At 30.4% G+C, this 24,717-nt stretch overlaps 1 pseudogene; it reads right to left on the reverse strand.

Moving 5' to 3' along the window:
* Nucleotides 1-1,184: 1,184 nt before the first annotated feature.
* Nucleotides 1,185-1,303, reverse strand: LOC112476296 (annotated as a pseudogene).
* Nucleotides 1,304-24,717: the final 23,414 nt, after the last annotated feature.

The following is a 24,717-nucleotide window of genomic DNA, read 5'->3' on the forward strand; positions in this document are numbered from 1 at the left end:
AATATACTATTTAAATCTGTTCTTTGTGAAAAAAAAATCATCTAAAAATATTTAAAAGTCTTTACCTTGGAAAAAGACACTGTCATATGCTGGGAAGGTTTTTAAATTGCTTCAAGATTTTGAAGGAAGATTTAGCAGTACCTACCCAAATCTTTTATGTACATACCTTTATATGTACCACAATAAGTATACTGCTATTAATTTTCCACTAATTTCATAAAGAATGAAAAAATCTGATATATTGCATGTTGTTTCTTACAGCATTGAATATAATAGAAAAAAAGCTAAAATCAACCTAAATAACCATCAATTTGGAAGTTTAAATAAAATACTATGCAATATTTCTAGGAATAAGGTAAAACTCAATGTGCTGATATGGAACTATATGTCGCTTTATTGCAAAAAAAGTACTTTGCAATATAATTCTGTGTAATATAATCACAGTTGTATATATTTAAATGTATGTGTATATATATTTTTAGATTTATATGTATTATATAGCTATAGATCTTAAAAAATACATAAACGTACATAGAAAGAACTAAAAGGGACACTGGGGGCTATGAAATAGTGACTTCTTTGATTCAAATACTACTTTCAAGATTTAGAAAATTTTCTTACTCTTTGTGTCTCAGATTTCCATGTATGATATAAAATGCAAAATTTAATATAATGTAAAATTTAAATAATAATATTTACTCCAGGAGCTATTTCGAAGATTAAATTAGTGCATGTATACCTTGAGAACATTGCTTGTAACTTTGTAAGCATGTAATAGGAATCAATCATCTTTATTATCACCCTCAGCATCATTGTCTTTCTTATTATTATCATTTCGACATGTGTATGTATAATATTCTGATTTAACTTTTAAAATATTAAATGATAATCATATTTTAAAACATAATATAAATGAATTAATTAAATTACTCTTGAAATGACTTTTGTATTAGAGTGCTAGGGCTGCCATAACCAGTACCACAGTCATTGCGGCTTAAAGAACAGAAATTTATTTTTTCATAATCTTGTAGGTTAAAGACTGCTATCCAGTTGTCAACAAGGTCAGTTCCTTCTAAGAGCCAAGAGGGAAGGATCTGTTCCAGATTTTTCTTCTGGGTTTATATATGAATGTTTTTTCCCTGTATCTTTACATCATTTCTCTCTCTTTTTTTTTTTTTTTTTTATGCCTACACCACCCAGTCTTCCTAGGTGGCCTCCCATCCAAGAACTAACCAGACCCGACCCTGCTTAGCTTCCAAGATCAGACGGGATTGGGCGTGTTCAGTGTGGCATGACCATAGACCATCATTTTCTCTTTGTATGAACCTGTGTCCAAAGCTCTTCTCCTTATGAGGACATTGGCCATATTCCATAAAGGCCTACCCTAATGATTTTATTTTACTTTAATTACCACTGAAAGACCCTGGGTCCAAAAAGATCACACTGGGATTAGTACTTCAGCATATGAATTTGAGTAGGTGGGGCTGCGGGGAGGAGGGAAAAAGGACACAAATAAGTCCATAATAGTATGCTAAATACTAAACTCTCTCTTGGTCATTTTTTTCATTTATATAATTTAACTCTTAGAAATAGTCATCACAAAATGATCATTTTATTCATCTTTAGAACTTCAGAGATTAGCATAATTCAAGTAAGAGTCAATGAATTTTGTTTAATAGTTGGGGCAGAGTATCATATTGAAGCTCCAACTTTCTATTTTTAATATAGGCAGCACCATATTCTCATTAAGAGACTGGCATTTATAAGCTATGTATGACGTCCATTCACTCTTACTATAGGAAAATGAATAGGCCTTTTGTGTTTCTAAGACTTAAATCTTCCTTATCTCTGAGCATGGAGTGTGTTTATGTGTAGATCTGTGTGTGTGTGTTCATGTATGTTTCTAAAGTACAAACACCCCTTCTAGATGTGATAGCCATGTCCTGTTTTAACAGACAACAATTCCAAATTACACCAGCTATCCTAGACAATGATTAATAGGATCCTTTTTCACTCTCGAAAGTGGCCTGATTAAGATAATGAATTATATGGCCACCCAAATTCATAGATAACCAAACTTCATTGTTTTAGACATTGAGCTAAATAGTTCTTTACATGTCTAGGGATGAGAAAGAAGGTAGCAAAATTCTGTGTTCTAAGACACCAGAACTTCTTTGTCTTGTAAATATCTCTGCCTTACAAATTCTATTACAGTCTGTGAGCCAAATACTCCTGTGAGATACTGGATTTAATAATGGCTCCAGCAGTTAAAGCTAAGTGAGCTTAAATAAGAGTTTTAAATTCTCAGTATCTCAGTTTTGTCAATAGTAAAATGGGATAATTATGCTAATTTATTTGTTTTATTATTTTTTGATTCTTTGAGACAAATTTTAAATGCAACAAAGCATCCAGATCTTAGTTAAGTTTTGGTGAATGTACATGCCACATAACCTCCATGAGAATCAATAAATAAGATATTTCCATCAACCCAGATTGGCCTCTTGTACTATCTCACAATCAATTTCCTTCCCTCATTGGCAACCAGGACTCGAATTTCTATCAATATATATTATGTTTGCCTGCTCTTTACCTTAATAGAAACTTCATATAGATCACATTGTAGAAACTCTTGTGTGTGCCTTCTTCTTTTTTTATTCTTTTTTTTTTTTTTTAGGCGATGCAACCCTTGGTTGACCTCACAGATTGCAAGGACCTTGTCAGCTTACAATCCTTTATTTTTTATTTTTTACGCCTACAGCACCTGGTCTTCCCAGGTGGTCTCCCATCTAAGTATTAACTAGTCCCGACTATGCTTAGTTTCGGAAATCAGCTTCTTTTTCTTAACACAGTTATTGAGACAGTTTGCATCGTTCATGGCTCACTCCTTTTCACTGATGAGTAGTTTCTCATTTTATGTATATAACAGTATATTTTTACCATTTTTCTGTTCATGAATTTGTGAGTTGTTTTCAGTTTGGGCTTTTTATGAATAAAAATGCTACAAACATTTCTATAAAAATCATTTTATGGTATTTTTGTTTGTCTGGGGTAAAGTGAACTTGCTGGATCACAGGAAAGGTGCATATTTAACTTTTATAAAATTGCCAGTTTTGTAAAGTGTTGCATTACCTTTCGTTCTCATCAAAATTATATGGGAGTTCCAACTTCACCGCAACCTCATCAACATTTCGGCTACTAAGCTTTTCAATATCAGTTATTTCAGAAAGTGTATAGTAGCATCTCATTGTGATGTAGTTTTAATTTAGATTTCCAAGATGACTAATGACGAAGAGCAAATTTAATAGCTGCTTAGAAACAGTGCATCTTTTTCAGTGAGATGTCTGTTAAAGTGGACTACCCACTGTGATAGTTAATTGTAGGTGTCACCTTGACTGGGCCACTCAAAGCTCAGATATCTGGTTAAACATTATTTCTGGTTAAACAATATTTCTGGATGTGTCTATGGGGTTGTTTTCAGAAGAAATTAGCATTTGAATTGGTCAACTGAGTAATGCAGATGACATTCCCCGAAGTGGGTGAGCATCAATTAATCCACTGAGGACTTGACTTGAGTAAAAAGGCAGAGGAAAGTTGAATTCCTATTCTGCCTGACTGCTGAGTTTGCAATATTGCTCTCTTGCTCTTGGCACACTTGATTCTCAAGTTTTCAGACTCAGACTTGAGTCAGCTATGTGGCTCTCAGGCCTTTAAATTATACCAGACTTCCCTGTGTCCCCAGCCTGCACACAGCCAATTATGGTACTCCTCAGTCTCTGTAATTGTATTAGCTGACATCAAATAATAAATTTCTTAATTATATATATATATATACACACACACACACACACACACGCACGCACACACACTTAAATACATACATATACATATATAGTGTCTCCTATTGATTCTGTTTATCTGAAAAACCCTAACAACTTCCATTTATATAGATTTTTTTTCCTTTTATCATTTATGTGAAAGAGTTGTTTATATATTCTAGTTAAAAGTCTTGGGTTAGAAATATATATCACACATATTTGCTCAGTTTGCGACATGTGTTTTTATTTTCTAAATGGCAACTTTTGATGTTTTTCATTTTGATGGAGTATAGTTTATAAATTTTTAAATTCTATCTTTAGAGTTTTATGTATGTCTTCTAAGATAAGTTTACCTACTCAGTGCAGTAAAGACATTTTTTTTTTAACTCTAAAAGCTTTATATCTAAAAAACAATTTTTTGTAAGTGGTATGTAATAAGAATTGAGATATCTATTTTTTCTGCATTGATATCCAGTGTTTTTTGTTGAGAAGCCTTTCTCTTCACCATTTAAATCGCCCCACTTTGATGTTGTTATATTTTTTATATATTTTCTCTTCCATGGGTAGTATTGTCTCTGCTAATGCATCTACTGTACTTTTGATTACCAATATTCTATTGTAAGTCATGAAATTATATAAGTAAGTTTTCCAGCTTTCAAATTTTTTTTTTTACTATTTTGAAACCTTTGCAGTTCTATCTAACTTTTATAATTAGCTCTCAATTTCTATCAAAATAATTATTCAGATTTTAGATTGTATTATATTAAATTTGTGTATCAATTTAGGAATAGTTAGTTTCTTAAATATCCATGTATGTGACATATTTCTCCATTTATTTAGTCTGTAGTATAAAGGTCTTGTAAAGCTTTTGATGAATTTACTCTTTGGCATTATATTTTTTTACTACTAAAAAGAAAATTTTTTGTTCATTTTATGGTTGTTTGATCTAAAGACAGAGAAATAGATGAAAATTTTATATATTAACCTTTGTATTCTCTCACCTTGCTAAATTTGCTGGTTAGTTTAAGTAGTTATTTTTAAATTAAGATTTTTTATTAAACAACCATGTTTGTGAATAGACTTCTTTCAATTCTTTATCTTCATTTATTGCATTCAATACTAATCACAGCATTAAATAAAGTTATGAGAAAAGCTATCTTTTCTTTCTTCCTGGTCTAATAAGATGCACTAATTATTTCATACTAAATGTAATGTTGTTTGTGGGTTTTTTATAGACACTACTAATTGTACTCAAGAAATTCTCTTCTATTCAAAGTTCGCTGAAAATTTTTATTTTAAATTGGTGTTGATTTTTATCATTTTTTGTGATGTAATGTGTGTATATACATATACATATGTTTTCCTATTTCCTTTTACTGAAGTGAATTACTTTGATTTTTTTAAACATTAAATCAACTTTGAATTTCTAGAATAAATTTCTTTTTTTGTACTTAATAATACTTTTATCTTGTGTCAAATTTGATTGTTCCTTTGTCATATTTTACTTTGTACACAATACTGGATTATGTTGCTAATAGATTGGTATAAATTTTTACATCTATATTCATAAGGATTATTGGTCTGTAATTTTATTTATTTTAGTGGCTGTCAGTTTTACGATGAGAATTATATGATCTCATAACACTGGTTGCAAATTGTTTACTATCCTTGTATTTTTTGAAGAGTTTAAGAATGCTATATATTTTTCTTAAATAATTGAAATAATTTATCGGTGCAAATTTTTAGGTCTAGAATTTTACTCGTAGAAAGTTAAATTTGATTAAAATTTCCTTACATGCCAAATTTCTTGGCATGTAACTATTCATAATATTTATTAACATTTTAATGTCTCTAAGATTTATAAAATTATTTTCACTTTTTTATTGTTGGTAAGTTGCATTTTCTATCCTTATTCAGTCTTGATAAGGTTTTATTCATCTTATTAATATTTGTAAAGAACCAAAGTTTAGCTCATTTAATTTTTTAACTTTTCTATTTCTGTTCTTATCTTTTTTTGTTTTATTACTTCTCTGAATTTTATGTATAATTCAGTAATATTTTTCTACCTTATTAAGGCATAAAATTCTTTTATTGATTTTTAACACTTTCTTCAAGTCTAATATAAGCAAGTAAAACTATACATTTTCTTCTAAACATTACTTTACTTGCATCCTTCAATTTTCGATATTTGATATTTTCTTCATAATTCTGATTGAAATAAGATTCAATTTAAAATTTTGACTTATTACATGCTTCATGTATTTTAGAAGTATGTTTTTTTTAATTTCTAATAAAAACATTTTAGATATATCTTGTTTTACATTTATAATTTTATTCCATTTGATCAGATTAAAAAGTCTATAATATCACAATATTTCTAAATTATTGGTATTTATTTAAAGCTCCAGCATATGTACTATTTGGTGAATAGTACTCTAAAAGAAAGAGTACTTTTCAATTGTTAGGTGTACCTGTCTTACAAATTACGATTGCGTCAAGGTGTTTAGAAATATAGTTAAGATCTATATTTTTCCTGGTTTTTGTCTTTAATATTTCTAGCAATTATTGTGTTTATGATCATTATGTCTTCTTAATGAGTAAATTCTCCTCTCATTATGAGATGACACAATTTATTTCTTATAATATTCTTTGTCATGAAGTCTGTCTAATATTATAATCACACTGGATTTCATAGTCTTGCTATTTCCATGGGATATGTTATTTCATTCTTATATTTTCAACTTATCTGTACATTTATATTTAAACTGAATTACTTATGTAGCATGTGGTAGTGCCAAGCTTTTCAATCAGTTCTGACAACCTCTACTTTTTTAACTAGAGCGCTAAGCTCATTGATATTTAATATAATTATAAACATGATTAGTTTAACTTAGCATATTTTTTTTTTTTTGCTACCTTTTTTGGCATTTTTTGAATTAATGTAAAATTTAAAGATAATGTATATATATTTAGTCCTCTATCATGCTTTTTGTCAGCTATTGATGTAGAGAGGACAATATGCAGTCTACATACAATTCACTTCCCTAAAAATCCTCTCTACTCTGCCTATTCATCCCTCCCACCTCCTACCACCTACGGTCACTGAACTTTTTACTGCCAATGTAGTTTTCCCTTTTTCAGAATGTTGTATAAATGAAAGCCTACAGTAAGTAGGCTTTTCAGATTGGCTTATTTCACTTAAATATGTATTTAAGTTTCCTCCATATTGTTTTATGGCTGGATGGCTTTTTTTATTTTAAGTGCTGAACAGTATGCTATTATCTGTTCATTTAGTAAAGAACATCATCATTGCCTCCAAGTTTGGCAATTATGAATGCAGCTGCTATAAATACGTCTTTGAGTTTTTGTGTAAATATAAGTTTTAAAATTATTTGGGTAAATACCAAGGAGCATAATTGCTGGATTATAAATAAAAGTACCTTTATTTCTGTAAGGACTGCCAAATTGTCTTTCAAAGTAATCGTACCATTTTGCATCTCCATCAGCAATGAATACGAGTTTTAGTTGTATCATATCCTTGTCAACATTTGGTGTTGTCATTGTTTTAGATTTTGGTCATTTTAATTGGTGTGTAGTGGTATTGCGTAGTTCTTTTAAGTGCAATTTTCAAATGACATATGAAGTTAAACATTCTTTCATATTCTTACTTGTAATCTGTATATATTCTTTGGTGAACTCTGTTCAATTCTTTGCCTATTTTTAAATCAAATAGTTTACATTTTTATTCTTGAGCTTTCAGATGTCTTCATATATTTTGGATAACAATCTTTGATCAGATGTGTCTTTAACAAATATTTTCTCCCAGTCTGTGACTTCTCTTTTTATTCTCTTGACATTGCCTTTCACAAATGAAAGTTATTAATTTTAATGAAGCCCAGCTTTTCAATTATTTATTTCTCTAATCGTGCCTTTGATGTTGTATCTAAAAAGTCATTGTCATATCCAAGGTCATCTAAGTTTTCTTCTAAGTTGTCTTCTAGGAGTTTTAGAGTTTCATATTTTACATTTAGGTCTATGATCCATTTTGACTATTTTTGTGAATGTTATAAAGTCTGTATCTAGACTCTTTTTTTTGCATGTGAATGTTTAGTTGTTCTAGCACCATTTGTTGCAGACTATTTTGCTCCACTGTATTGTCCTTGGTCTTTATCAAACATCAGTTGACTATGTATTGGGGTCTATTTCTGGACTCTCTATTCTGCTTCATTGTTGCATTTAACTATTCTTTCACTAATAGCACACTATCTTGATTACTGTATCTTTATGGTAACTCTTGAATTAGGGTAGTATCGGTCCTCCAATTTTGTTCATCTCTTTCAATATTGAATTGGATATTGCAGTTTTCTTGCTTCTCATTACAAACTTTTAGAATCAATTTGTCACTATTCACAAAAAAACTTGCTTAAATTTTTATTGGGACTGCATCAAACCTGTAGATCAATTTGGGAAGAACTGATATCTTTATAATATTGATTCTTCCTATCTATAAACATGAAATATTTCTCTATTTATTTAGTTTTTTATCTTTTATCAGAGATTTGTAGTTTTTCTTATATAAATTTATATATATTTTGTTACATTTATACCTAAATCTTTTGTTTGGGGGGTGCTAATACAAATGCTATTGCTTTTTCAATTTCAAATTCTACTCGTTCATTCTTAAAGTAAATAAAAATGAATGATTTTTGAATATTAGCCTTGTATCCTGCATCCATGTTATAATCATTTATTAGTTCCAATTTTTGTTTTGTTTTGTTTTTTGTCAACGCTTCTTTTTTCCATACATAGACAATCATGTCCACTGTGACAAAGACAGTTTTCTTTTCCTTTCTTATCATTCTGTATGTATTTTATTTTCTTTGTCTTATTGTATTAGCTAGAATTCAGTATAGTCCAGTACAATGTTGAAAAGCAGTTGAGAGAGAATATATCCTCACCTTGTTCCTAATCTTTGTGGAAAAGCTTTGAGTTTCTCACCATTAAGTATAATGTTGACTATAGGTCTTTTTGTAGATGGTGTTTATCAAGATGAAGAAGTTCCTATCTATCCCTAGTATGCTAAAAATTTGTGTCTTGGTTAGGTATTAGATTTTGACAATTTGTTTTTCTGCATCCATTGATAAGCTTATGTGTTTTTCTTCTATAGCTTGTTGATGTGATGAATTTCATTAACTGATTTTCAAATGTTGAACCAGCATTGGATACCTGGGATAAAGCTCACTTGATTATGGTTTATAATTGTTTTTACACATTATTAGATTTAATTTTATAATTTTTAGAGTATTTTTATATCTGTGTTTATGAGAGATATTGGTCTGTAGAGTGTGTGTGTGTGTGTGTGTGTGTGTGTGTGTGTGTGAGATATCTTTGTCTGGTTTTGGCATTAGGGTAATGTTGGACATATAAAATATGTAAGGAAGAATATCTACTTTTATCTTTTAGAAAATATTGTAAAGATTTGGTATGATTTTTTTCCTTAAGTGTTTGATAAATTTAAGCAGTGAACCCATCTGGGCATAGTTTTTTATGTTTTACAAGGTAATTAATTATCGATTCAATTTCTCTATAGATATAGGTCTATATGCAGTGTCTATTTCTTCTTGTTAGAATTTTGGCAAATTGTGCACTTCAAGGAATTGTTCTGCTTCCTCTATGTTATCAAATTTGCATGCATAGAATTGTTTATAGTATTCCTTTATTATCCTTTTAATGTCTATGGGATATGTAGTGATGTCTCCTTTTCATTTGTATTCTCTCTTTAGTTCTTAGTTAGCCTTGCTAGAGACTTAACAATTTTATTTATATTTTTAAAGAACCAGTTTGGGGTTTTGTTGATTTTCTCCATTGATTTCCTGTATTCAATTTTATTGATTTCTGCTCTAATATTTATTGTAGCTTTTCCTGTTTACTTTGGATTTAACTTGCTCTTCTGTTTTAGTTTTGTAAGGAGAAAGCTTAGACTTGATTTTTGATCATTTTTCTATTCTAATATATACATTCAGTACTATAAATTTCCCTTTAAGTACCACTTTCGCTATTTCTTACAAGTTTTGAAAGTTGTATTTATTTAGTTCAATATATTTAAAAATTCCTCTTGATATTCCTTCTTTGACCCATACATTACTTAGAAATGTTTTTAATCTCAAAATATTTGGGTATTTTTAGTTACCTTTCTCATATTGGTTACTAGTTTAATTCCATTGTGGTCTGAAACAGACATTAATTAATTTTTTTAAAATGTGCTTAGACGTGTTTATGATGCGGATTGTGGTTTGTCTTAGTGAATGTTCCAAGAGAACTTGAGAAAAATGTGTATTCTGCTGTTACTAAATGAAGTAGTCTATAGATGTCCATTATATCGACTTAGTCGATGGTGTTGTTGAGTTTAACTACATCCTGACTGATTTTCTGTTTGTTAGGTCTGTCCATTTCTGATGAAAGAGTGTTATTCTCCAATAATAATAGCAAATTTATCTGTATTTCTTTGCAGTTCTGTTAGGCTTTTTTCTCACATTTTTTGACACTTCGTTGTTAGGTGCATACGTAGTGGAATGTTATGTCTTCTTTGAGAATGAATCCTTTTATTATTGTGTAATGCCCTGTTTATTCCTAATAATCTTCCTTGCATTTAAGTTTATACTGTCTAAAGTTAGTATAGCTAGTACTACTTTCTTTTGATTACTGTCAGCATGCTCCATCCTTTTACCTTTAATTTATATGTATCTTTATATTTATATTTAAAGTGGGTTTCTCTTTAGCAATATATAGTTTGATATTGTATTTTGACACACTCTAGTAATCTATGTCTTTTACTTAGTGTATCTAAGCCACTTAATGTAAAGTAAATATTAACACAATTAGAATAAAATCGACCATATTCGTTACTGTTTTCTATTAGTCACCCTTGCTCTTTGTTCTTATTTTTGTGTTCCACACTTTTGCTATCTTTTGTGATTTTAACTGAGAATTTTATATGATTGAATTTATCTCTTTTCTTAGTATATCAATTATACTGCTTATTTTACTCCTTTTAATGGTTGCTAACAACTGAAGCAAGTGATAAAATTGATTTGGAATACTTTTTTACTTTTAATAATTATTTTCTCTAACCCACCTCAAAAAAGGTTTAATTACTATCACTTACTTCCATAGTATAAAAATAAACTTGATTCAAAATATTTTCAAATTCACAAACATATTAAGGAGTTTAAGGAAAAGACAATATGAAAGGCATAGATTTAGCAGGGAACACCTGTGAAAAACCTGACGGTGCTCATAGTTTTGCAAAAAGAGTGCAATGGTTCCTACAGAATAAAGAAAACATATAATAAAATATTATTTACCTTTTGTTTCACTTGTCTTATAATCTTAAAGAAGCAGACAAAAGCAAAAATATGAACATATGTGGCTTCAAAGATGTGATGAAGTTAGTTTTTTCATTCACTTGACAAATAGTATGAGTCCTTCTTACAGTACTTATACTTTAAGGATTTAAAGGTTTCCATAAAATCATTTCTATAAATATGTTCGCTTCCTTAATAAAAAGCAGAAAAGAGAAGACTGAGAGAAGGAGATTTGGGGTGGGAGCAGGGGGAAACATTGATCAAAATTATAAAACAGGCCACAGAAGAATAAGGAGGAGGAAGAGGGTGGAAGAGAAACTCTGTAGTTAGGGTCTAGCAATCTGTGTTTTAATTGGGCTTTCCATCTGATTATGATGTATGCTAAAGTTTGACGATGATCGTTTGAAATTAAAGAGAAAACCAAACAACTATGTTGGCAAATTTAGATGACTTCCCCAACTTTGACAGGAAAGTAGTAAAGCAATGATTGCCTAAAGGAAAAGGATAAATGGAAAAAGAAATTACATACTTCAGGACATTTTTGCATCAAAAATCACTGCTTTTTTAAAGATAAAAGAATAAGAGAAAATGTCAATACATGTATACTTATTATGGAAAATATAATTATGATTAGTGATCACAAAAATGAGGGATATAAGAAGAATGGACATTAACTACATGCTATGTACATGTATGTACAAATTCTCTCTTTTAATCTCCACTACTCTCTAATTAATGGATGAGGACCGTAATTCCCGTCCATCCAAGCTTATGGTGCCTCTATATACATGAAATTTTATACCCTCATATGAATTTCAAATATATTTATGATTATTTAATAGCTTATCTTTGGAAATGAATATGCCAGAATACCTTTCCAGATACTATAATATATATGAGGAGGTGTTCATTATCAATATTAAAGTAAAAACCCATGTAGCACTATTAGAAATAGCCCAAAATTGCATATCAGTGTTTAGTCATTAGTTCTAGTCTGCAGCAGGTTGATACAAAAGTTTTCATTAATTACATAATAATGCAACTCCCACATTTGTCATACTTGATTGTTCTAGACTCCATTTATAATATTTTGATAGAATTTGCTGTCTTTAAAATTTCCTTAGAAGCAAGTGATAAAAACTCAGTGCAAATTAATTGAAGTGAAAGGAGAATTTATTGAAAGACCACAAACAAACTCAGAGTAGTCAGAAAGATGGAAAAGCTATATCTTAAATCCTATTCTCCCAGATGCAGACCCTGAGCCAGAGATTTGGATGCAAGACACCTTGTGAGTTATGTGAGTCTCTGATCTCTATGCTGTACAACTGAAACTGGTGCATTATTGTATGCCAACTATAATTGAAAAAAAAAACATTATTGTATGCCAACTATAATTTTTAAAAAAAACCTCAAAAAATCATGCATTTACATCGTACAATTAGATGTAAATACTAATTGCCTATTATATTTCAATAAAGCTTAAAAAATCAACAAAAATAAAAATAAACAACCAAACAAACAAAACAATAAAAACAATTCTAGGAGAAACCAATTGGGGGGAGGGGGGACAGGGAGGAAGTTCATCAAAAGTGCGATTTCAGGTGAAGCCCAGACTCAGACTGGTCCTTCAGGGAGCTCCAAAATGTAAATTCTACTTCAGAGTTTATTTCTCATCTGTGCAAAAAAATTGAGCTTTAGTATCTCCACATCACTTAGGCTCCAGAGGCCAGAGGCAATTCTCTGAAGAAGGTGGCAAGTGTGGGCAATTAATAGCAAAGCACAAGACGTTGAGAGATGAGCACCCAGAACTAGTATAAAAGGACCCGAAGAATCTTGGTGGGAACCAACAGTGTCTGCTAAAGAGACATGTGCAGCTGAACCTCAGGAACAACAGGGACTCACTGACCGAATGTTTTGAATGGTTCTCCCTTTTCTACTCTATGTGCCAGATCCCTTACTCTCTGCTTATAGAATATTATTTTTGACAACCAGGCAAGCATTATTCCTGTGTTTTATATGTTGCAGGTTCAGTTGATGGAGAAAGACAAACTCTTTTAATCCCAAGACCAGAAATTCAAAGAAAGGATTCATTGATCTTATTTTTCAACTGCCAATCTGCTTTTCAGATTCAATGGCACAGTCCAGCGGTTGTGAAAAAGAACATCTTCCCCAAAAATCTACAACTGGAGGTCAAGGGGTGAGATGGTGTGTAAGAATATACCAACTTCCTCCAGGCTGCTCAGAGTACATATGAAAAGAGAGGTAGTTCCCAGAAGAAAGGATTGGTGTTGAGCAATTGGTCTTATAATTCTAAACTCCATCACTAAGTGTAAACTGTATATACTTGATATACTGAATGGGACCTCCTCCTACATATCTATTTTTTGATACCTAAATTGAGAAAGAAAACACAATCAAAAGTAACAATAAAGACTTAATTTCATAAATAATAGCATTGTAAATATGGAGAAAAAATACAAAATATGAATCTATATAATGCTACAGAACAAAAAGGATAATTAAAATTTTTATTTTGTACTATACATGTATATACATGCTCTGTAGATATGAATATTTTCAAAAATTTCACATCACTTAGTTTTGAAATATTCTACTTTCTGGCGCATGAGATAGCTCATTATATAATTATACATGCCCGTTTGCTTGCTTAATTATCAAGACGGATTTTTAAAAGGCTCATTTTTAGTTCTTGCAGTAGAAAGCAATGGTTCAAACTGCTTTTAATGTAAGAAAGTAATGAAATGTTATTTCCACTCCAATGAAAATAACCAGTGTCTTTCGAAGGCATATTTCGAAACTGAAAAAAAAAAAAAAAAAAGATTTTTCTGTGATGACTTAAATTCCTCTTGTAAAGTTTTGATATTTATAAAATTTGAAGGATAGAACTCTTTTTTAAAACTAAACTTGTTTAGTACATACTATTCTAAGCAAAATCCATCACTTAAACCATGCCCAGTGTCTGACAATTCAAATTGCCTTTCATAACTTAGATCAATTGCAAAATAGGAAGAAAATCAGAATTGTATTTTGCAAAATGAAGAATGTTTTCATTATAATGTTCTTCCCTATGGCACTTTCAAAAAGAAAACCAAGAATCTCAGCACTACAAATAATAAATGACATACAATAGCCAGTAGACTCTCTTCTATATGAATATTATATGCAATGAATTAATAATATATCACCTATATTCTATCATGAATTAAACAGAAGGAAGTAATCTTTTATAAATAAAAGTCTATTTAAGTGCACGGTTTTTTGTGTTTCAGAAGTTTAAGTGGCCAAGTCTACTTATGATTACGCTTATTATAATTTAACTTATGGAGCGAGTTTCCTCTTAAGACACCATTTTGCTTCACTGTTTACAACGTGTAACTGTAAATATTTCTTACTAAAAATAGTCTCAGAACTATGAACATATTTTCTTCAATGTAACTAAAATTCAAGAACACCAGTGACTTAAATCTGTGGAATCCTGTGAAAAGATTCAATGAACAACCAAAAATTTTTCTTGTAAATAAACTTTATTTATTTAATTATTTTAAAACTTTAATTAGTTTAAAACTTTAATTTTAAAACTTTAATTTTAAAACTTTAGTTTTAAACTTTAATTTTCATGTAAACATTCATTTGCTAAGCAGATATTGACTGAGCCTATTCTATCTCAGGAATTGTTTTTTTTCCCCCTCTGGCTTTATTGAGATATATTAGACAATTAGTTTCTCGTATTTACATGGTACAATTCAATGAGTTTTTTTTCAATTACAGTTGACATACAATAATATCTTCATTCCAGTTGTACAACATAGTGATTAGAGAGCTATATAACTCACAAAGTGATCACCCTACTAAATCTAATACCTCTCTTTACCCTTACATATTTATTACATTAAACTATTTTCCTTATCCTACACTTTATATCTCCATGTCTATTTTATAACTATCCATTTGTACTTCTTAATCCCTTTGCCCTTTTTTGCCGTCTCCCCCAAATCCCCTCCCATCTAGTAGCTCTCAAAATATTCTCTGTATCTATGAGTTTATTTCCATTTTTGTTGTCATTGTTTGTTCTTTAGATTCCACATGTATGTGAAATTGTGCAATATTTGTCTTTCTCTATCTAACTTATTTCATTCAGCACAATATCCTCTAGATCCGTCAAGGTAATATATTTTTCCATGCTCTTCCTTTTAGTCTGTGTGTGTCTTTTAATCTGAAGTGAGTCTCTTGTAGGCAGCATATGTAGGGGGCTTGTTTTCTTATCCATTTAATTTTATTTTTTAGAACAGATTTAGTTATACAGAAAATTGCAAAGATACTATAGAGAGTTTCCATATATCTTGTATCCTGCTTCTTTTTTTGGTAGAATTATTAACTAAATTTCTTCAAGTAGTATTTTTTTCTTGAATATAGAGCTAACTTTCAATTATGAGGTTACATGCCTAAGTTTTCCCTCAGCCTTATCCTGTTTTTTTTTTTTCCCCCCTCAAATACTCATAATTTATCAGTATCTCAATAGTTTTGGATTGTTCTTCTAAGTCAACACTTAAATGATTCATGTCTAACATTTATTGAGATCCAATATACTTTATATGTAGTAATTAATTAAGAATCAAAAATCCCATTTGACAAATCAAGGTTCTGAGGCTCAGTAGAAAGTTCTGATGAATGCAAATAGAAAAATTTCTCTTTTTTTTATTCAAATTTATGTTCTTTCATAAGAACTACAGTATAATGTTTCTGGCATTTTTATGTGTTCTATACTGTAACTCATACTATACAATAGAATGTAGCTATCACTAAAACAAAGAAGTACAGAAATTATAAAATGTAAATGAATATTCACTTTAGAGACATTGCATACAGGTACCTATCTTTATAGTAATCTATGTAGTAATATTGATCTAGTTATTTAAATTCTATTATTGTAATGCCTGTTTTCTCTCTTACCTTAACACCAGATCCTTTAAATAGGACTTGGAAAATATTTTCTAAAATGTCAGATAATAAATATTGTAGGCTTTGGGGGAGAATGTTCTTTTTCACAACCACTGGACTGTGCCATTGATCCAGAAAAGCAGCCATAGAAAGTATGTAAATAAATGGGTGGAGTTTTGTTCCAATAAAATCTTATTTACTAAATGAATTATGAACTAGATATGGCCCATAGGCCATAGTTTGCTTACCTTTGCTTTAAATGATGGTATTGGACTAAATGAATTTTAATGTTTCATTTTACAGCCTATTCTCTTTACTCAAAAATAAATATGAATAATAGACATGATTTTTAATAAATCAATCTGACATATTACTGCACAGAGTGGATATGTAGACTATATTAATACTGTCTAAAAATGTGGCTCCACAGAAGAATGGTTAAGAGTAAGTTCTCTGGATCCAGAATTGCCTGGGTTTAAATCCTAGATCCTCCATTTGTGAGTCATATAATCATTAGAATGTACTTTAGCTCTCTCAGTTTTCTCAAAAATCAGTAGGAAATTGTGGCAGTTTTAAAACAAATCTGTAAATTCTTTGACACTTCTTCCTTTGAGAAGTGTGGTCTATCATCTTTTACTCTTGACTCTGAACTGCCCTTCATGACGCACCTGTATCCAGTAGAATGCAGCAGATGTGATGTTTTGTCTGTCAAGGTTGAGTTAGAAAAGGCTATAGTTTCCACCTGGTTTTCTCTGATTGCCCTGACAGAAGCCAGTACACATATACAATTACCAACTATCCTGAGAGATTACATGTATTCATTCCTGTCAACAACAGCCCTTGTTGATCTCTGGATTATATTATTCCTTATTACTTATAGCCAGCATCAATTGCCAGCCATGTTGGAAATCTAGTCAGTTCAGGCATCAGATGACTCTAGCTTCAACTGTTATTTGACTATAACGGCATGAAAGTCTCTAAGCAAGAATTACCCAGATGAGCCCTTACCAAATTCCTAATCCACATAATTGTGACCAAACTAAAGTGATTGTTGTTTTACAACATTAAATTTGGAGAATTTTTTATGCAAAAGCAGAAACCAGAAGAGATGTGATAAAAGTAATACTTCCTCCTATGCTTGTTATAAAAATTCAATGAGCTAAGATATGTAAAAGTATTTAGAACAATGCCCGATTAAGTATTGTATAGAATAAGCACTTGTTCAAAAATGCTACTATTAATATACTGGTCAATTTCAGTTTCCTAATAGAATGTGAAGTAGTGAATTTTGATGATAAATTTTAAAAGAATACAAATCACTAAATTAATAAATAAAAGATATTAATATGTAATAGAGTGACTTACCCATCAGCTATGGTGGCTAATGCCCATGATACTTTTAGAGACGCACACAAAAAAAGTTTTAATTTTCATTTCTTTTAAAATCAGAAGAAAAAAAATACCTGATAATAGTGAAGGCATAATAGCGAATACATTCTAGATTATATTATTCCTTATACCAATGCAGTTATGGCATATTTAAAATATTTTTACGGAAGAAGGGCCCTATAGAAGCAAGAGTCCCTAGAGTTCACAAAAGTCATAATGTGTCTCCGAATAATTAATCTAAATTTACGGTGCTTTTTTAGAGCTTCTAACCCTGATGTTACTCTGGAATTTTTTTATACACTTATTTCTTTTGAAAAGTTATTTGCCTATTTGAGTCCTCATTCAGTTCTCTATTAAGCTAACGCTTTGTGACAGTAACTCCTATATGCAAGATAAACTGAAATTCTTATTGGTTAAAAGTCCAGTGCTGGTGAAGTGAGAAAGGATGAGAATGAACCTCAGTGCAAACCTTTAGGGTTAACAACATAGAATTGTCAAAGAGATGCTATACTTCTTGGTATCTAATTGTAAATCTACTCTTACCTTTATGCTTAGGGTCAGCTCCACTTAAATTAGTTTCATCTCTAACACTGTGAAGTAAGATGATCTCTAAGATCTGTTAGAATTTTATATCTTTTCATTGACTTACAATCATTTGGACATGGGGAGGTTTTAAATTTTGAAAAATTCTTTAATCTGCTCTGTGAAAGACAATGTTTAGATATGAGAAGATACGCCACATACTTATTTTACAAAAGACAATACTTGCAAAAGACACATCTGATGACTATTATTCAAAATATACAAAAAAAAAAAACCCTCCTAAAATTGAACAATACGAAAATAAACAACCCAATTTAAAATAGGCCAAAAACTTTAACAGCCACCTCATTTGAAAAAAATATACAGATATGAAAAGTTGATCAATATCATATATCATCAAGGAAATGCAAATTAAAAACAACAGTGAGATAACAGTACACAGGTATTGGAAGATTTGGAACTCTAACAACAACAAATGCTGACAAGGATGTAGAGCAACCAGAAGTCTCATTCATTGCTGATGGGGATGCAAAATGATACAACTACTTCAGAAGACATTTTTGCAGTTTCTTACAAAACTAACCATATTTTTACTGTATGATCCAGCAATCATGCTCCTTGATATTTACTCAAAGTTGAAAACTTTATGTCCACACTAAAATCTACACATGGATGTTTATAGTTTTCATAAACTTTCATAACAACCAAAATGTGGAAGCAACCAAATGTCCTTCAGTAAGTAAATGGGTAAACAAACTGTGGGACACTAAGATAATGGGATATTATTCGGTGCTAAATGGAAATGAGCTATGCAGCTGTGAATGGACAGGGAGGAAACATAAAAGCATGTAATTAAGTGAAAGAAACTATTCTGAAAATGCTACTTACTGTGTGAATCCAAACCTATGACATTCTGGAAATGCAAAACTACAGAGATGATAAATAGATAAATGGTTGCAAAGGGGAAGATGAATAAGCGGAGCACAGAAGATTTTCAGGGCATTGAAAATACTCAATATGATACATATATGTCATTATACATTTGTTCAAACCCAGAGAGTGTACAACACTAAGACTGGACCATAATATAAACTGTGGACTTTGGGTGATTTCGAAGTGTCAATGTAGGTTCATCAATTGTAACAAATGTGAGTGATGGAGGATATTGATAATGGGGGAGGATATGATGTGTGGGAGCAGGAAATAGATATCTCTGTACCTTTTCCTCAATTTTGCTGTGAATCTAAAAATAACACATGTAAAATTAAAAGAATATTTTAAGATACTAAAATATATTTAGACCATTATTGGTATGTTTAGTCTGCATTTACATGAGTATATTCCTTTCTCATTTTGTTGACATTGTATGTTGCATCAGCATTTAGAGAATACCTTTAAATTTTAAGTGAGCTCTATAATTCCTTTAGCAGAATGAAGTATTGCCAATCATCTGTCTATTCTTCTGAGCTGATCTTAAATTAGTTCTTAAAAAGTAGTAATTAAGAGCCTTGAAAGCACATCCATTCATTAAGCACTGGTAATGATGAAAGAACAGCCAAAAAAAAAAAATTATTTCTAAATCAGACTATTCCAGCTAATTGATGTAATAATACCAAAGTAACAGTTATCTGGGAAGTCTGGAAAAGAATCCTGATTTAGACCTCGCCAAAAAAATAAATTAAAATCTGCTTTAGCTAACTCTCTTCAATTATTATTTTAAAAATATCTTCACTTGTAGGGCACTTCTACTACTACTGTGAGAAAATATTCAAAGTACTTCTTGTCAATGTCTTTATAGACGAGCTTGTGAAGAAAGAGCCTGAATATGATATGGTGGCATGTGCATGAAAGCTCACAAAAGGATCTAGTTCTGATTACAATTCTATAACTTAATGAGTGAAAAATTGTTACCAAATATTTTATCTCCCTGAGCTTCACTTTCTTCTTCTGCTAAATTGAAATAATTAAGCCTGCCCCATCTGCTGCAACATGTGTTTATGTGGAGAAAGGAGGGGATATTATATATGAAACATTTAAATGGTAATGTGACAGAGCAGGTTTGGTAATTGAAGTAATAATAGCAGTAGTGTTGATAGCAAGAAATAAGGTATAAACATCAGAATAACAGCATGTTACAAAAAATTTGTAATATGGAGGAAAGCTTTACAGGTTTGTCTTTACACTCAAAAGCAACATTAATTAAGCATGCACTGCAAACAGAAAGCATACTGGTGCCAGGCATGCAAAAAGTACTAGGAAATGACTCATTTTAAAGGGGATTTTACTCTAGAAGAGAATCTATAAATGTAAGTTCCTAAAACTTCAATGCAGACCAAGAATTTCCAGATTATTACATTTCATACTTTAATAATATTCTTAAATTATGGGAGGGGCTTATAGTGATTAATTTTATTTTTTAAGATATTTAAAATATTGTCATCATTTCACACTAGAAAGGAGATTTTAATATATCTAAGGGAGGTACATTATTACCTCAAAACAAAAGATGATTTTGTCATGATAAACTATTTTCAATGTAGCAGTGTATACTCAATCATCGATTTTATTCTTGCTTTACCACAGAATTTTCAAAGCCTGTGCTTAGAAAAACACATATTGAAGTTTGGAAAATCAGAAGTTTAAAATGTAGTGAGATTATGAAAAGAGATCTGATCAGTTTATTCAATAAAGTTAGCATACATGTATTTTAAGAAAGGCTTCATCAGAGAGGTTCTCACAAGCTGAATCCTGGAACATGAAAAATAATAGAGGATGAAATAACAATAGAAATGTATAAATTGTATAGCATCATTAAGTGTTTGGCTCTTAGATCAGGAATTAGGTTAAATACTGACTCTACTCTGTAACTTTGGGCAGATCACTTGACCTCTTAAACATAAATTTGTTTATCTATAAAATGAAATTTTAAAATATGGATTTCTTAGATTATGTAGATTGTGATTACATTAGAAAATTTATGCAAAATGTTTAGCATATTTAGCACATACTAAAAGCTAAATAAATATATTTAATTATTCTTTTTTCATTTTTATTACTATTACTATTTTATGTAGTCAGAGTGAAATGTACAGTATGATGTGTGAAAGATGTAGTAAGTAATAGGTATGTTTCAGAACACAGAGCATGTTTTATGTTATACTAAGGTCCTGGACCTATGGGACAGCCGATCTGTACTTTGTTCTTAGAAAGCCGTTTTTCATTTTACTGTAGTGAACTGATTGGAAGAAGCAAGAATTGCCACACAATAGTCCAAGTGACACAGCATAATCATACTATGGAGAAAGCGGCTATGAGAAGGAAGATAATGATAAGGATTCTAGGATTATTTAGGAAAAAGTGAATGTGGTAAATCAGCTCATGTCAGGACATTTGTGAAGGACAGAAGAGTTTAAGATGCAACCCAGATTTATCATTCAATCATTATATATATATCTTGATATAAATATTTCTAGATATCAGAATGAGCTATTTGAGGCACAGTAAGAAGAATGCATTTTTAAAAAAATAATAACCCTTTTGATCTCTGATATTCAAAGCAACAAGTTGCAGTGACTATACTAGTCCACAAGGTGGTAGAAATCAGGTCTGAAACGTTTATGTGATTCTTTTGTGAAATTAAAATGTTGGGTGGTAAAAACATGCAGTACTTGCATTGTATTCCAAAGTTTTAAAGGAGAGGATATTGGCTTAGTCGATAATTGTTATGTGAAGTTTATTGATCTAAATGGATGGTTTTTAATAAAGCCAACCTCTGTCAAAAATAAATGCAAGCACTGCTCAAAGTAAAATGCTAGGAGCACTTACTGACAGGGAGAACTATGATAAAAGGCAGATTTAGTTTAAAAAATGATGAATGGAAGCTTCAAGTTCTGGTCTGGAAAATAACTTTTCAGCTTTGCAATGTTAACTGTAAAAAAAGAAAAGGTCTTTGCATTTAAACTTGACTTTTATGTAATATTTTATGTTTGTCCATTCAAGCAACAAATTATAGTTTTAATAATAGAATTAAAAAAGGCTGAAGTAAAGATCTAGTAACTATTTACTGGGTTGTCCAGATAATATGACTGTCAAATAGATCCATAATAATATTAACATTTTAATAGACACTATATAAGATGTAAGAAGCTTATCTTATTTTCCTTTAAAAACCTGAATAGGAGAGTGAGTTTAAAGTGCTAACAAAATTCTCAGTTCCTAAAATAATTCCAACATTCTTTTCACAGTTAAAGATTTCTAAAATTTTTTAAAATTACATTTTTGATCCTCATGTATCACAATTATATTATTGAATGAACACATCACTGATCCTGAGGAAGGGACTAATTCTTTGCATTGACGCTATTAAGGTCAATAGTCTTCTTAGGACTACATAGAACAATAAAGGATTCTAGTTCCCCTGTTCTAATTAATACCCCCAAAAAATGCTTAACAAAACATCTGTTCTGACATTTCAACCAAATAGTTTCAATAAAGAGCAAACCAATACTCTGGATAAACCTGGATCAGAGTCTAGCATATGTTGGAATGGATTTTGAGGGACTCTGCCTTCCTATGTCCCAGTAATTGGCAAAGCCATTCAATCTGTTAAGTAACAAAATTGTCACTTAAAGGGTAAAATGACTTCACTTAGTGAAATAAATTGCTGGTTTCAAGTCCTCTGCCCATTTTTAAATCACGTTCACTTTTTCTTTGTTTTTGAGTTATAGAAGTTCTTCATATGTTCTGAATATTAACTTCTATATAATTTGCAAACATTTTCTTCCATCGACCATAGATTTTTAAGCAACACAAATTTTTTTTTAATCACTTTATCTATCTCCAGTGGCTGGCATACATTAAACAACTTATTCTTATGCTTTCAATGACACACATTTTTATTCTTTAATTTACATAAGAAATAAAACTAAAAATAAAAACATCAAATATTAACTGATTATCTCTCTGAGGGGAAAATGATTATTTTTATCTGCAGGTTTTTTTTTGTATTTTCCAAATTCTGTGTATTGAAAGATACGTTTTTACATTAGAGAGTTATTATCCTGCCTACAAAATATTCAATTTAGAGACGAAATTTTATTACATAAAGAAGTTAAATAGAATTTGAAGTTACAGCGAGACCTCCTTTAGATGTTCTCCCTGTCCAATTTGTGTAACCTCTTCAATACCCCTGAGACTATACCTGCTACACACAATGCTCAGTGTTTGGAATAGATTTATACTTATATTCACAACAGCTTTTGGTAGCAGGTGCTACTATTATATTACTACTTTATGGATGGAGAAACAGAGATTTAAAGGGATTAAGTAGAAAATACACAAATAATTATTGGAGCTATCAAATATATAAATTCCTGTTAGTGAGCCTGCCTCCTACTATTACACTAAACTTTACTGTCTTAAAATGAAATTTGCTCTATTAATCAGTGGTGATCATTAATTATTATTTTTTTTAATTCAGTAAGAGCATCTCTGAGCCAACTCTCGGATTAAACACTCCTAATTATGAAACAAGCAGGTTAAATAGTAAGAACTAGAATATTTTTTTCAAAGGACATAAAATTAAGCAGAATATCAGTGTTTTGTAGATGACATATTAAAAGAAAGCTTTTAATCGATTGTCCCTTATTTTAAAATTAATACAATTTACTTTTCACTGTAAAAATATTGGTGATTTATAATGTTGAAATAAATATTAAATATAAGTAAAAATAAGTCATTTAAATACTCATCATGAAAGCAAATAAATATAAATTAACACTTTGATTAAATTATAGTTTTCTGTGAACAAAAACAGAAAGGAAATATGGAAGTATATATTAGTATTATTATCCAAACAACCAAATATAGCAATTATTTCTGGAAAGATATTCTTTACCCTGACACTAACTCTAACATGTATTGATCATACAGATTTTAATATAAGGCTTATTAAGTAACATAATTAATAACTGCTTCACTTTTGGCTTCGCAAAGGATAGAGGTTTCTTCTAATGGACAGCATTTATGTTTCCCCTCTGGAAAAATGAGTGTTTATAATTAAATCTATATATACTGACAATATTAACAATGTGGCCCTAAGTGTTACAATCTAGAAATATCCAAATATTATGACAATAAATATAAATTATCAACAAGAGATAGAGTTTAAATAACCTGGAAGAATGCTTAACATAGTATCATATGTTCATCATCAGAATTACGCTAGAAGTGTTCTAAAAAGTCAACTTTCCTGACTTAACCCTGTCTCCACTGAACAAGAGTTTCTCAGTAGGACCCAAATATCTCTCCAAAATATGAAATATTTTAATACAGTTTTTGTGAGTGTAGATTATAGTCAGTTAACAATTTTTCTAACAGTTGATAAACCGTTATTACTTATGCTAATTAAAGAAAAATCATGTTTTCATAGTAAGATATGTGGATGATATATTTGATATCAGGTTATAAAAATTTAAGGCAAAAATAATTTAAAAATGAAAAGAGAAACATTTGTTTCCACACAATAGTGCGTACATTGGACATTTAAAAAAAAATAGGTCTGATTCCGCATAAGCACATAGACAGCTATTGCACTGATATCCAATAGTTATACCAAATAAGGAAGAGATGTGGCCTGAAAATATGTT

The sequence above is a fragment of the Pteropus alecto genome, unplaced genomic scaffold (genome assembly GCF_000325575.1).
Source record: "Pteropus alecto unplaced genomic scaffold, ASM32557v1 scaffold12, whole genome shotgun sequence".
Taxonomy (NCBI): Eukaryota; Metazoa; Chordata; class Mammalia; order Chiroptera; family Pteropodidae; genus Pteropus; species Pteropus alecto.